This window comes from Manis pentadactyla, chromosome X, assembly GCF_030020395.1.
Source record: "Manis pentadactyla isolate mManPen7 chromosome X, mManPen7.hap1, whole genome shotgun sequence".
Classification (NCBI taxonomy): Eukaryota; Metazoa; Chordata; class Mammalia; order Pholidota; family Manidae; genus Manis; species Manis pentadactyla.
Genome location: NC_080038.1, coordinates 45,386,486 through 45,393,681, shown reverse-complemented (window position 1 = coordinate 45,393,681; position 7,196 = coordinate 45,386,486).

Here is a 7,196-nt window from a genome sequence, read left to right as displayed (position 1 = left end):
ACATTAATGACATCTTCTTCCAAGGTGATTACTTGGAATCACTCTTTCAGGACATACAAGTATTCAAGAAGGAGTTCACAAAAAGGGGATGGGCCATTGCCTACACATAGTGTAAAACCTTCCCATTTTGGATAAATTCCTGAAGATTATTTAGAAGACTGAGAATTGCCCACCCTTGACACTGCAAAAAACTGCTACTGATCTCACATTAAATGAGCCCAATATCTTTTAGGCATTTTTTGGGTTCTGGAGGCAACACAGTCCTCACTTGCAATGTTCATTTTAGCCCATTTATGTTGTTGCTTGCAAATAGGCCCACCTCGAATGGTACCTGCCTCCAACAAGACTCTGGAATTTTTTTTAAATTGCAATATTATTATAGGCTCTCCTATTAGTGTCCTACAGAAACTCCTTCACTGTAGAGGCTTAGCAACTTCCTTTCATGCCTCTTGGAGTCTCTGCACCACCCATGATGGCCATAAGTTGCCCACGGCCTTCTGTTGCAAGGAATTACCCTACTTCTATGTCATTAAAGTGGCAACTGCTGCCTATATATTGGGGTCTTCTGGAAATAGAGGTTCTCACAGACCCTGAACTTGTTCGTGAACCTCCATATCCAGCTAATTATTCCTTGGGCCTTTGAGGAAGCACCTGCAAATTCATCAGTCACCAAAGCCTCTTTGCTGCAGTGTGAAGCCAAACCTGGGTCCTCTGGCAGATGCTATGGGCCTGAAGAGGTGACCTCTTGGCTACCTGGGGACCCTCTTTGCATCAACTGAATGGATAGCAATGGAGGTTTGTACACTTTATAGATACATTGTCATAATCACACATGATGGAGCTCAGTGGATTACTGCTGCTTTTCATCCCTTAACCAGTATGTCTCAGATAAAGTACTGGATCCAAGGACCAACACAACTGGCCAAACTTCAGGTGGTCATCTTAGCACTGGATGCCCAGAGAAGGCAACAATTGGCCCTCTCTGCAAATTTTTAGACCGTTAGGCAATTGCCAGTGGCCTGGTTGTCTGGTTTGGCAAATGGCAGCAACATAAATTCTTTATCTAAGATTGTCCCTTTTGGAGTAACAACTCTAGGAATTATCTTACAGATAATATAAATGAACATCACTCTTGCCTCTACATTTACTCAAAATATGATATAAAGCCTCAACAAGACAGTCCTTAGCCCCTTCAGAGTTCCAGACATTGTTGTGACCAAGGCATTCATTTCATTCCTCAGAATACACAGTGCTGAGCAAAACATTTGCTGGAAGCTTCACTTTCTTATAAGCCTCAGGCTACAGACCTCACAGAGTACCTTAATGGGTTTTAAACCTATTCAAATTCAATTAAAGTAACATTGTATATTTAGTTATGAAACATCAGGGATGAATTGTAATAAAGAGTCTGTCTCCAATTTTTGTAAAATTTTTGATATTTGACTGCTGACAGCTTTTAAACCTCACCCTTCACTCCTCCCCTTTCAGCCCTATCTCTGGGCAAGCTAATGAAACCCTGGTCACTTTCTTACCCTTGCAGGCAGAGAGAGTTTCAAACCCTATAAGCCCCTGGCTATGCATTAGAGCTCTAACTTCAGCACCGCCCCCCCCCAACCCCGCCAATAAACACAATAAAAGTCCATACCAGTCTCCTTTCCATGTTCTCTCAGGACATTTTCAAACCAGTTTTGGAAGCCTGTCCTGCTCTCCCCATAAAACTTATGTGAGTAATAAATCTGTGAATATATTCCTGGTGTGTGAGTGGCATCATCAGTCTCAACATCTGAACCAAATTTAGGATGGGGGTCCATTCTGCATCTTCAGAGTGATTGTAGACAGAATTCCTAACTGGATATGTGAAAGGGAAGTGGAGTTGTTGGGGAACAGCCCTTCTATGGTAGCCTAGCACCCTTGCAAGTATCCGTTTGCAATTGCATGCAGCTAATCCGAGGCTTGGTTAAATGCCCTGTGACCTCCCAAAACATGAGAAGATAGAAGACTTTAAGGAGCCACTATAAAGCTGTCTCCCACAAACCTACCCCCACAAGGGAGGCTGTCATGAGACAGTTTCTTACAACCTACCACTTTCTGATGAGTTATGGGGCTTTCTGTCCTATGACCCTCAGAATAGAAGTGCAGAATATAAAACCACTCAGCTGCAGTCTAGATTTGCCTCCTCAGTATTCCCAAACTTGCATTACAGTCACAGCTCCTTTTCTTCCTTTATTGTCTTTTAGGGTATGTGGGACAAGGATCTGGGGAGCTGGCTCTGCTGGCCCATTCTTCTCTGCAGTGTGTAGGTAATAAACTGTCTAAATCTAAAAGTAGCTCATCATAATTTAACAAGTCCAATCAGTCAGGTCTTGGCCTTACTTTTGTCTCGTATGTGTGAATTTGTTACCATATAATCCTAATTGCTATCTATGTCTGTTACCCATAAAATAATTAGCATATTTGTATTCATTCAATATTTCTTAAACTGAATAAATACAGAGGTCTTACCATGTCTTTCAATCATTTGTATTTGGGAAGCCTTCAGTGAGTTACCAAATGCAGCTGTAGGGCCAGTTTAACACCTGAGGGAATATCCCACAGTACTTGATGAAGCTAAGAAGTTAGGAGTGATTGGTACTGGAAGATTCTGAAAAATGGAAGCATGATTTATTGACAAAATATTCTTCCCAATAAAGAGAAATTTAGTACAGATCAGTCTTATGATGTCACATATTTCACATTTATCAGTAAACAAATACCTGGTAAAATAACAGCAATATATTTTTGGTAAGAGGTCTGACAATCATTTATGTAATAAACATGTTACAAGCACCTGTGGGGCATCACATCCCAGGCTTTGTGCCAGACTCTGAGGATACAGAGACAACCTAGTCTGGGTTCCAAAGCCAGGGGACCTCAGTTTTGAAGGTAGAGACATTCAAGATAATAAATGATATGCCTTTGATAAGAACTATGACATAACAAAGCAATAGAGCACCTGGGAACACAAAAGTATACCTTAGCCCAGGAGATTTATGAAGCGCTTCTCAGAAGTAGTGCTGTTTACAAAAATAGGGGCTGTGATTATCCCCACTTTACAGATGGGAGGGTGGAAGATTAGAGATGTAAAATAACTTGGCAGAGGCCATACAGCTAGTAGATGGGTCAAGCCAATATTGAGCCATGGCCTCCAAACCACTATTTAATTTACAGCCACCACGTACAGTTCAATTTCCCTGGCTCTGTTGCCTCCAAATTAAAAAAAATCTGCTAAAGTTAAAATAACCCCAAGTTAGGAAAGACTGATGAAAAATTTTTTGGAATTTTTCTGTTCCTTCTAATAGGGGAATCTTGGAAGTGAAAGCAAGCTCTGCCTAGCTGTGGGTAGTAAGGGGCTCTGAGGTAAACCTTTCATCTCCCCATTTCCAGGAATAACTGTTTTGGGGAACTGCTTGCTTTTGGAACTGGAACACACTTTAGAGAACAGGAATAGAATAGGCAGCTTCAGCCTCACAACCCTTCACACTTACTCATGAAGGTGTTCCTATTCCCTGGAAGGGGCTGCCAATGTTGTTCTTTCTGCCGGCTCCTTCTTGACCCACAAAAAAACGTCTGGCCAGACTTCACCCACCCCATTTGCTGACTTCAGTACAGCTTTAGTAACTCTGACTTGGGAAGGTCTAGTCTTTACAGAATTCTATGCAGTCCAAAACTGAAGGAATATTTGCAGTCTGTGAAACACAAAATGGTTCACTGCAGTCACTGTTCACCTATCTTAAATTTAACTTTCAAGTGAATGAGCATACAAGTCTATAGCCACTATTCCTTTAAAAAACTACTCAATAAATGGCATTTTGTGGATTTTTATAAAATTCCATAAATTTTATCTGAAGACTCTAACCCTTTAATTTTTTCAGTGATGTGAACTGGACTATTGTCAAAAATCCTGCTAAAAAGAACATGAGATCTATTCCTATTTTCCAATAAATGTAAGTAAGAATTTAACTCTTATTTCAATGAACCAAATTGAAAGAAAAAAAACCCCTAACACTGGTCTGTATCAAAGGAAACACTAGCCACTCCAGGAATATCACCCTTCTTTTTGGGAGCATTTGACTTCCTGGGCAGAAGTGGATCCCACAGCCAACATTTTCTAAACAATCTAAAATTTTTCCTCCTGTTCTTTTTTCTCTATGCCTTATATACAAACTTTAATAAGAACTCTGATAACTATTTTAATTTTTTATTATAGAAAATGCCAAACATACAAAAGTAGAGAGAAACATATATGATGAACCATCATTTAACTATTACCCAGCTTCAACAATTATCAAGTCAAGGCCTATCTTGTTTCATCAATATCTCCAATGCTCTTAACATCCAGACTTACTATTTTGGAGCAAATTTCAACCAGAAATATTTGAGACTGTATGTCTAAAGACTTTTGTTTTCAACATAACCACAATACCATTATTTGAACAAATATCAAATATCCAGTTAATTTTCACATTATCCAGATTATCTCATAAATGTATTTATTTTATGGTTTTGTCAACTTAGGAGGTAAAATAAGATCCATATATTACAATTGGTTGATATGTCTCTTAAGTCTCTTTTAATCGATAGGTTAATTCCTCCATTTCTTTCTTTCATCATGGCAATTCATTTACTGAAGATACTGGGTCATTTGTCCTGTAGTTTCCTACAGGCTGGATTCTGCTGATATCACCTCTGTGGTGTAATGTTTTTTTTTCTCCCTTATTTTCTATACATTAGCAATTATGTCTAGAGGCACAGTCAGATTTAGGTTAAAAATTTTGGCAAATATATTTTATAGGTGGTACAGTATACTGCCATCAGGAGGCACATAAAGTCTGGGATAACAGACATATAAGAATTTTTGCTTTCTAATATCTCACAGCTGCCTTGAAACACCTGTGTGACACCTGATATACAAAAGCTGCATGTATGCTAGACAGAGAGCATTTACTGTACTAACACTAGATTAGAAGGTGAATGCTTTACCACCTGCTGTCACTACAAAATATTATTTAGGCAAACCTTCAGTGATGTCTACCATAGTTCAAGTGATATCTTGTATTCTAGATATATAAAAAGACTAAGTAAACAAGGTCCTTACACTCAAGGTCATATAAACTGGTAGGAAAAACAGATACATAAACATAAAAGCACAATAAAGGCCATAGGTGCCAAACTAGAAGTCTGTACAGATACAGTGGTAGTGCAACAACTTGGAGAATAGTTATTGTAGTAAACAGGGAAAAAGTGTTCAAAAGCATAGGATGAGCTGTGTCCTTGAGAGTATGAAAGAGCTCACCTGTGCTTCACAATTTTGTTCATCATTGGGTTCATACTTGATTCTTTCAAAGTAAATCTGAATAACATCTATGCCATTCACCTAAAAAAAAGATCTCATTAATAGTTTCATTGATTCATCAACTCCTCTAGTCAACAGATATTTATTGAGAATCTACTATGGTTCATTGACCATTTTGTATTAGAAAAGCCTTCAGTGATTTAATTATCCAATTCAGTTCCACTGTGAGGCCAGATGGGAGCCTGAAGGAACAACAGATTGTCCCAGTTAAAATATGAAGCTAAGAAATAAAAAATACACTGGTAGCAAACATTTCTAATCTGTGGATCAATGACAAGTGTTTCCAAATTTTAGGCACTGCTCTAGGCTCTGAGCAAATGGGACAGGATTCAGGCAGGGTCCTAGTCTTCAAAGAGTTCATAGCTTAACAGGTCAACAGTCATTCATAAAGATGATTACAATACTGAAAATATTTCATTTTGCTTGGTGCTTCCACAAAAGGAACCCTGAAAAAGAAAACTCTTACCAGCTGTTAGTCCTATAGGCTATAAAGCAGTATTTTCACCTCACTTTTCCCAGTTAACAACTATTGATGGAGGACCTGTCTTTCTTAAAATTGGACTCTACTTAAAGGGAAGTGAGAGGAGCAGCTCCATCTTCAGAGCCCTTTAAACCATCTGTCCTGGAATGGCCCTCTAATGTTGTTACTTTACAAACTTCCTGTTCCTGCTCTCTCTCTCTCTCTCTCTCTCACACACACACACACTCCCCAATATTTATTTGATGTTTCTAAATACAAAAATGTTGAAATCCACACTATTCTCTCAAATGAAACCATATAAATTCAAAATATTTATAGCCACCATGACGCCTCCCCCCTACCCCACTCCTTTGTCACTTCTTTCAAATGACCTCATCAACAAAACAGGTTTCTTGGAAAATAAAATACATTAGACATCCAGGGAAATTATGTATCAAACATATCAATTTGATTTTTACTCCAACATATCTTAAAACTTTTTTTTAAAGATAAGAATAGGCATTTGTCCAGTTGGGAAAAAAAACTCCAGCCTTTTAAAAACACACACTGAAAACAAATTTCTACCTCACGTCTGAAAGTCTTAATTATCTTTGATTGATGTACTCTTTTTTGGGGTGAGATATGAACTGGAAGATTCATTTGTACATTTTTAATGCAATCATCACATAAATAATGCAAAAGTCCTATGTAATGACAGTAAAAAGAAAATCCCAACTGTGCAGCAAACTCTTTTGAAGGATAGAAGTTATAGTGACCATATATTGCTACCTCTGTGTCAACTGTTTTAGCTTGAATTTCTTGGATTTCTCTTTTAAAATGAAAGGCTTTCAGATACATTCATTTAATTTTTCTAGATTGATCTCTAGAAGCATATATAACAAGAACTGCCCATGTGAATTTGAAAGGTTGAAGTGTGATAACCATAAAATGTTCTGCTATCTGGACACTGAAGAAAATCCTAACAAGTGACAGACTCAATCCAAATGTTTCTGGATATACTACAACAAATATTAACAGGTTAACAACTCTTAAGAGTTGAGTAACATCAACACTCTACTTTCCATATTTGTTAAATACATAGTTCAAAGGTAAAAACATAAAACTGTATATTATTATCTCCAAGAATGTCACATGTAAGTTAAACCTCAAAGGTAGTTGTAGCAGCATTTTAGATAGAGGCAATTTTATGTATGAAGTAGTCATAAAGCAATAATCCAGTTTCTCTACCATAAGTGTATATGAAAATGTAGTGTATTGAAAAATATCAGGTCACTTGGATTACCTATTATTTAATACAGATTGTTGGAACAGGAAAGGTCAGTT